Raw genomic sequence first — 7575 nt, 5'->3', positions numbered from 1 at the left:
ACTCCTAGGCCAACAGTAGCCATCATCAATTCACTATTCTCTCTCATTTCCTCATTATATTCTACGTGTATATTGATTAAATATTAGTCCAATGATAATAATTCTGAAAGCCTATTATTCACAAAAAACAAGATGAGCCCTCGTATCTTTAAACTTAATATACATTTACTCTCACAGCAATATATCTCTTAATTATCACCTGTTCCCATGATGCATTACTGGATGTCATTTTTCTTATAGTCCATATTTAACAGATACAGTTGCCTTCGTTACTGATACTTCACACTTAATAATACGGGGAATAAACTTAAAGCAACAACAACCACATTGAAACCAAGAAAATATTTCAACCCTAACTCACATTAATCCTCCAGCTCCTACTCTAAAGTGGGAACCACCGGGCCTGTGACTGAGAAAGGTGCGCACGTCGTCTAGAGTGTCTGCGTTCTGAAGAGGACAGAGAAGGGAAGATGGTAAAGGAAAACCAAGTCTTGGTTTCTGAGTTTCATTGACTCAGTATTAAGGTACTTATATTTTAATGTATAATTTTTATCTTAACAAAGGAAAGTTGGTAAGATAATAAATCTTAAAAGTTTTCTTCACCAAAAAACATATTTTATAACTATATATGGCAACCGATGTTAAAGTAAACTTCACTGTGATCATCATTAGGCAATATATAAATATACTGACCCTTGCCCACCTGGTGTGGCCATGGAAGAACCCTTAAATCAGCTCGAGTGTGTCCACTCTATGGAGAACAGAGCAGAGCAGAAGATAAAAAGTTTTCACACTTTACCTCCACTGATCCTTGTTTTATACATTTTATTTATTCACTTAGACATTGATTAATTCTTCATATTGTAACATATTTTCTCTGAACAAAAGATAATTTTAAAATTGAGACTGATCAAGAGCAAAATAATATTGACTCTTACTCATCACTGACTATATGGTTCTTAGGCAAAAAGGTATATGCTACTTCCACTTATGGCTTCATAAGTATGATTGTAATTTTATTGCCTCATGACATATGTTCCTAGCTGGACAATGTCTCTCACTCTTTTCTCTTTAGTTGTTTATTACATTCTTAATGGTTTGACTATTGATTCATTAATAATTATAAATCTAAATCTATGAACTCAAAATGAGAATATAATTTTTATATATTCCTAAAATCAACCCATGGGGTCATTTACAAGAGAAGATAAACCAGAATCTGTTTCTTGTGAACACAAGAGTTACAGACACCTGACACTCACCATATATGACTCCATGTGACCAGTCATCATCATTGATCCATTTTTGGGTTTCTTTTCCTTCATTGGTTTCTCTATATGTGATTATTAAAGCACTAATTCATAGCTAGTAAAATAAATACATGATTCATAAAATCACAAGAAAAAGATCCTTGATTAAACCTAGCTCTGTACTACATACATAGGTTATATCTTTTACATTAACTGACTTCAATGTTGCACATTATCAGTGAATCAACAAATGTTATAACATATTTGTACTTGATTCACACTTATGTTTTTTATTATATTTATTACTTTATAATAATACTACGAACACTTTTTTTAAAAAATCATCCAAACAAGGTAAAATCTTCACCTACTTTTCACCTTGGTCTCTTTTCTACCATCATCTCAACCGGAGCAGATGCTGGAATCAGTTTGGTGCGTTCATTCTGAGAAGTACAAGCAGACAAAAGAATAAAAGATATTATTTTTATAATTTAATGTAAACATACTCATTAAAATGTAAAGATACTACCTATAGAAATATAATTTGAATGAATGTATATCAGATTAGTATAGAAAATAGTTAAATTAGGAGACAAACATAACTAATCAAATATAAATCAAGAAGGGAGTGTAACAAACAGAAAAAACAATAAAGAAGCATAAAAGTGCACTTAGAAATACATAAATAGTACATACAAATATATTGGTCTTCACAAAACTGTAAAACAATACATTATCCAGAGATGTCATCAATAATCAGAATGTATTTTTAAAATTCAACTACATGTTTACCCAAAAGGAAGATCAAGACATTTGCTCCATTGTACCACATTTTCCACTATTCATTTACAGTCATTTGAGGGTTTATTAATTAATGGTGATATTTATTTATTTTTCTCTTAATAAAATGAACTTCAAACTTAATACCTGACTGAGGGCAATAATTGTTACCTGTCAGTGTGGATGCCATCCTTCGTCAAATACATAATACCCTTGGCCCTTTTTTAACCTTTCCCATTTATATTGATATTCATTTTTTCATTATTACATATTTTATTCATGAACAAAGCTTCATGCTCCTCATCTTTATTCATTTATACATTTGTCTATTTATGCTGCCATTAAATCTTTAATAATAATATTTTTAAAATTCATGAACTCAAAGACCAAGAACGAGATCCTTTTATGTTCCTGACAGCTGTCCACAGGTTCCTGTCATAAAAGGCAACGTGCCGGACTCCATTTGTGGTGGATGTCAGACTTCCAGATACCTATTGAGCTCATATGCCCCACAATGCACCAGTGATCATTGTTGGTCCAGGGGTGGCCTTCATTCTGTATTGTCATCTACATAAATCTCAAAAAACAAAAAACAAAAAAAAAGGAACAAGAGTGAGATTTTTAGGTATCTCTAACATCCAGTTTTATAATCGCTTCCACTAAGACCAGACTCATCATCAACTGAGCTCAGTGTTTCATATATGGATTAATCAACACAATGTTTCATGGTAATATTTTTAACAGTGACATCTCTAATCTTCTTTCATCAATAGAGGCACAGTGCCTGAAATGTGTGCACGGGGGCGGGGGAGAAGGGGATACCTCAGCCCGGCCTGCATCCTCTTGCATTCCGGAACCCCTTGGGGGATGTCATGGACCTCTTATGGGGAGCTGGTAGACATCCCTCTCACAGTCCGGGACCCCCTCATGCCTTACCACCCCCCTGCTCACTACTCCTTACCACTCCTCTCGCTGCTCCTTCATGAAGCCGTGGAAGTGGGAGAGGCTCCTGCCATGGCCACTGCACAAGCCAGCCTTGAGCCCGGCTTCTGGCTGCGCTGCACACTTCTGTGGGAGCCTACTGACCACCAGGGGGCAGCTCCTGGGCCGAGTGTCTGCCCCATGGTGGTCAGGGCGCACCACGGCGACCCATCATTCTGGTATTATATAGAGAGTAACACTTTTTAATAATACAGGGAAAATCTTAAAACATAAAACACAGTTAAAGCAAAAAGAACATTGGCTATTACTCACAGTGGCCTCCATGCTCCTAATACAGGCGCAGTCCCAGAGCGCTTTCCCAGGGAAGAGGTTGACATCAGATGCAGTGCATCCATTCTATGGAGTACAATGCACAACAGAACCAAAGAAGCAATCGAGACGTTATCTCCACTGGTCCCCCAATTCCACCATTATTTAGTCAGCCATGTACATAATTGGTAATTTGTGATTGTGTCTATTTTACTTGCTCCTAAGTGACTAAACAATACCAATATGGACACTGACAGACTAGGAACGTTGGTTGTTGCTCATTACTATCTATAACAAATTTAGCAAAAATAAACAGTGTCCTTATACTGTTTATTTTCATTGATCTCCAGTGTTCACATTATATATGAATAGTATTTCTTATCAGACCACATATTTGTATAATTGGAAGATGTTTTACCCCATCATTTATTTGTAATATATTTATTGGTATAGTCACTGATTCAATTATATTTATAGAATACAAATGAGTGCAAAACAAAATAGGACCCTGTATATCCTGGTATTTCAGCCACATGAAATGGATTCATTTTTTGTTGGACCTCAGAGTTCCAATGGTATTCGATGCATATGACTTAAATGCCAGGAGCCATCATCATTGGATTTGCTCTTCTTACCAACTGTCATCTATGCTTCTTATTGGTTAAATTCACTAATATAAAAATAAACATAAATGAAGAAAAATCACAAATAATATCCTGGAATATCTCTGACATCCATTTTTTATTTATTTTTACTGTTGGGAGTACTACAGATGTCCCCCATTTTGTCCCCATTGCCCCCCTCCACCATCCATCTATTGAATCATTTCTACTGAAACCAAACTCTTTCATTAACTGAATTCAGTGTTTCATATGTAAATTAATCATCATATAATTTCATATAAATAACATGTGATATTGACATGATTGGGCTTCTTTGATTATATTTAATACTTTTAATAATAAAAAAATAATTTTTTTAAAACAACCAATCCAATCCAAGAACACTGACCATTACTCACGTGACTCTCCATGCTCCTCACACAGCGATGCAACCACAGGGCTATGACCATGGAAGATGCTGCGATCAGCCCAAATGTGTCCTTCCTGAGGAGTATAGAACAGAGCAATGATAAAAAACTTAGTGATTTCGTCACTCATTAATCTAGACTACATTTATTTCAATTTATTGAAGGAAATAAACAACTTAGAACTTGTCCCTCACCTAGGAAATGAACATTGACTAGCACTTAACAGTCCAAATGTATTAATAGTACTCTTTGCCTCACAATGTATTTTTATAATTGGACAAACTTCATTCATGTTTATTTATATATTTTTATTGATTATTACATTTATCCAATTATAATAATAGAATAAAATAAACCCTAAGACCAAAACCATCCTTGCATGTTCCTAAGCTCTGTCTATGGGATCCTTTCAAACGAAGAGAAGGCACTGGTTGCTCTGCGCTGGACCTCAGAGTTTCAGACACATTGAAATTTATCATCCTCTCCTCAAATGCCACAGGTTCTCATCACGGGTCCAGGACTAGCACACATTCCCTGTGTTCATTTCCAACTTGTTCATTAATTCATTAATTCACACTCTCCCCCACACCAACACAAGAACTCTGACGATCACTCACAATGGGGTGCATGCTCCTGACATACAGAGGCGAACAGCGGGCGGGAGGCCAGGGAAGACACTGACGTCATCTCGAGTGGGTCCATTCTGAGGAGCACAGAGCAGCGCAGTCAATAAAAAAAAGAATTCATCTATATGGGAACTTCCTTCCCATCTTTCATTTACTGAGTTGGGTAGGTATTTGTTAATTCTTCATTACGTATTTTTACCTATTGACAAAGGGACCAACCTCAAACTTGAATCTGATCTAGAAGAATAGAATTGACGTAATTATCCTCATCTACAAAATCCTTGGCCAAAGAAGTAAAACCTTTGATCAATTTATATCTAAATGGGCATCGATTTTTTTTTAATTTTATGTAGTATGTCTTATATCACACATGATCATAATTGGACAATGCCTCACTCTCTCCTTTATCTAAGTATTATTTTTATTTGATGAGTTTATCAATGATTCATTAATAATAATAAATCTAAATCTACAAATTCAAAATAAGAACATGATGACCTTTGTGTATTTCTGACATCTGTCGATAGCATCATTTCCAAAGAGGAATGAAACTAGCTATGTATTGTGCTGTATCTGAGAGTATCAGACACTTCTATTCATCATCCATGACTCACCGAAACTGGTCCATGTTGGGGTTTCTCTTTTTTTGATCATTCAAGTCTACATTGGCAACACTAAACCTTTAATTACTCAATGATAACAAAGTAAGTACATTATTCACACACAAAAAGAACCAAAGAGCAAGGTCCTTGAATGTCCCCACCATCAGCCTAAACAATCACTTCCCATATAGATTACACCTCTTCTATTAATCAACCTCAATGTTACATTATGGATTAACCAACATGTTCCATATCACGTTGATTGCTTGCGCAATAATTAAGTTTTTAATTAATTTAATAATTTTAATGACACCGTGCATACTCTTAATCGAGTGGCCTGAACCAAGATAACATCTTGGACTATTCACTACTCACGTTAGTCTCTTCCTTGACACAGAGGCAACATGACAATCTTCATCACAGCAGAAGCTGAAATCAGCTCCATCTCTTCTGAAAAGTACCAAGCAGAAGGTGATAAAAAGATGGAGACATTTTTCTCTATTGATCCATCCACCATTCACATACACAGTTATTTGGGTGATTATTTCAAATAGTAATATATACTTATCCTTCTCTTAACAAATTAATTGTCAAAATTTTACCTATTACTTAAGACTATCTATAGTATATATCATACTTCATCGAAATGTAATACACCTGGTGTATTTACTATTTATTCCAACTTATGTTAATATCATTTTTATTTATTAGATATTTTAATAATAAAGGATGCTTTGTCATCTTCATCTTTTTCCATTTGTTTATTTGTTCATTTATTCTGCAATTTATATTGTTAAAAATACATGGTCACAAGCCCAAGAAAATGATCTTATATATTCCTGACTGTGCTATAGGTTCCCTTCAAACAACTGGAGTGGACGAGATTCCTTTTGTGCTGCACCACCTGAGGGTTCCAGACACATAATACTCATTGCATGTGCCCATAAGCACCACTCATCAATGTTCGTCCAGGTTTTCCCCTTTTATTCTTCACCTTTTTGAGATTAATTCAATAATTCACTAATAATCACAAAGTAAATTAATCAATGGTAAAAACCCAAGTTTCTTGAAACTCCCTAACCTCTGCCTATAGAATTATTTCCTACAGAGATTAGATCTCTTTCTATTTGGCCTCAATGATTCATGTATCAATTCATCAAGTCATGCTTTCTATCAACACCAGCTTCATAAGTAGGCTATGGTTGGACTTCTGTGATTATATTTCACAGGTTTTTATACAATAAATACCGTTGGGCAAACCACCAGCCTCATCAAGGAATGTGACTGTAACTGACAGTGGTCCCCACACAGAGGCAACCATAATGTTTTTGATCACGGGGATCAGAGCAGAACCGTACCAGCAGCGGGCATCTACCCTGAGGAATACAAAGCAGAGCCGATGAAAACCAGGTGAAGACATTCTCTGCATTGATCAGTGCTTCCCACCTGTCATATTCTTAGTCATTTAAATATTTACTAGTTGATTTTAATAATTAACTGTCACTTCTAAAAGAAAGAACAATGTAGAATTCACCACTGATCTGAAGCAGTAACACCTACTGTTCCTGTTAGCAAAAGAGGTCACACCCTTAGTCCACTGGTTTCCTAAGGGCCATTATGTTAATACCATTTCTTGTCTCATGTCATATTTTTATAATTAGACAATGCTTCACAGTCTTCGTCTTTATTCATTTATGTAATTGTATAGATTACTTATTGATTTTTTCATAATACAGTAAAAATTAATGAGGCCCAGAAGTCCAAAAACAAGATCTTTGTGTATTCTTCATCTTAACCTTTCCAGAGGTTCAGTCCCAACAGAGACATAGACTAATCTCTTCTGCACTGGCCCTGACAATGCAGACACATCCTACTCATTGCCCATGACACACCCTACAGGGGTCCATCATTACTCCAAGATTTGCCCTTTCCCTCATCCATGTTTCTTGATTTACTAACTTTCATTGACTAATAATAACAAAATAAATTTACATGATCACAATAATTCAAGAACAATGCTCTTAAGTCTCCCTAAC

At 35.4% G+C, this 7575-nt stretch overlaps 1 long non-coding RNA gene across 1 annotated transcript; it reads right to left on the bottom strand.

The window, feature by feature from the left end:
- Nucleotides 1–4238: 4238 nt before the first annotated feature.
- On the bottom strand, nt 4239–5991 carry LOC107183560. Its single transcript, XR_001514348.1, has 3 exons — nt 5915–5991; nt 4929–5014; nt 4239–4387 (listed from the first exon to the last, which is right to left on the bottom strand). It is a non-coding gene; the product is annotated as an uncharacterized LOC107183560 (long non-coding RNA).
- Nucleotides 5992–7575: the final 1584 nt, after the last annotated feature.

The sequence above is a fragment of the Myotis davidii genome, unplaced genomic scaffold, assembly GCF_000327345.1.
Source record: "Myotis davidii unplaced genomic scaffold, ASM32734v1 scaffold60, whole genome shotgun sequence".
Classification (NCBI taxonomy): Eukaryota; Metazoa; Chordata; class Mammalia; order Chiroptera; family Vespertilionidae; genus Myotis; species Myotis davidii.
The sequence above is the reverse complement of the archived record's forward strand: the minus strand, read 5'-3'. Positions and strand labels throughout refer to the sequence as shown.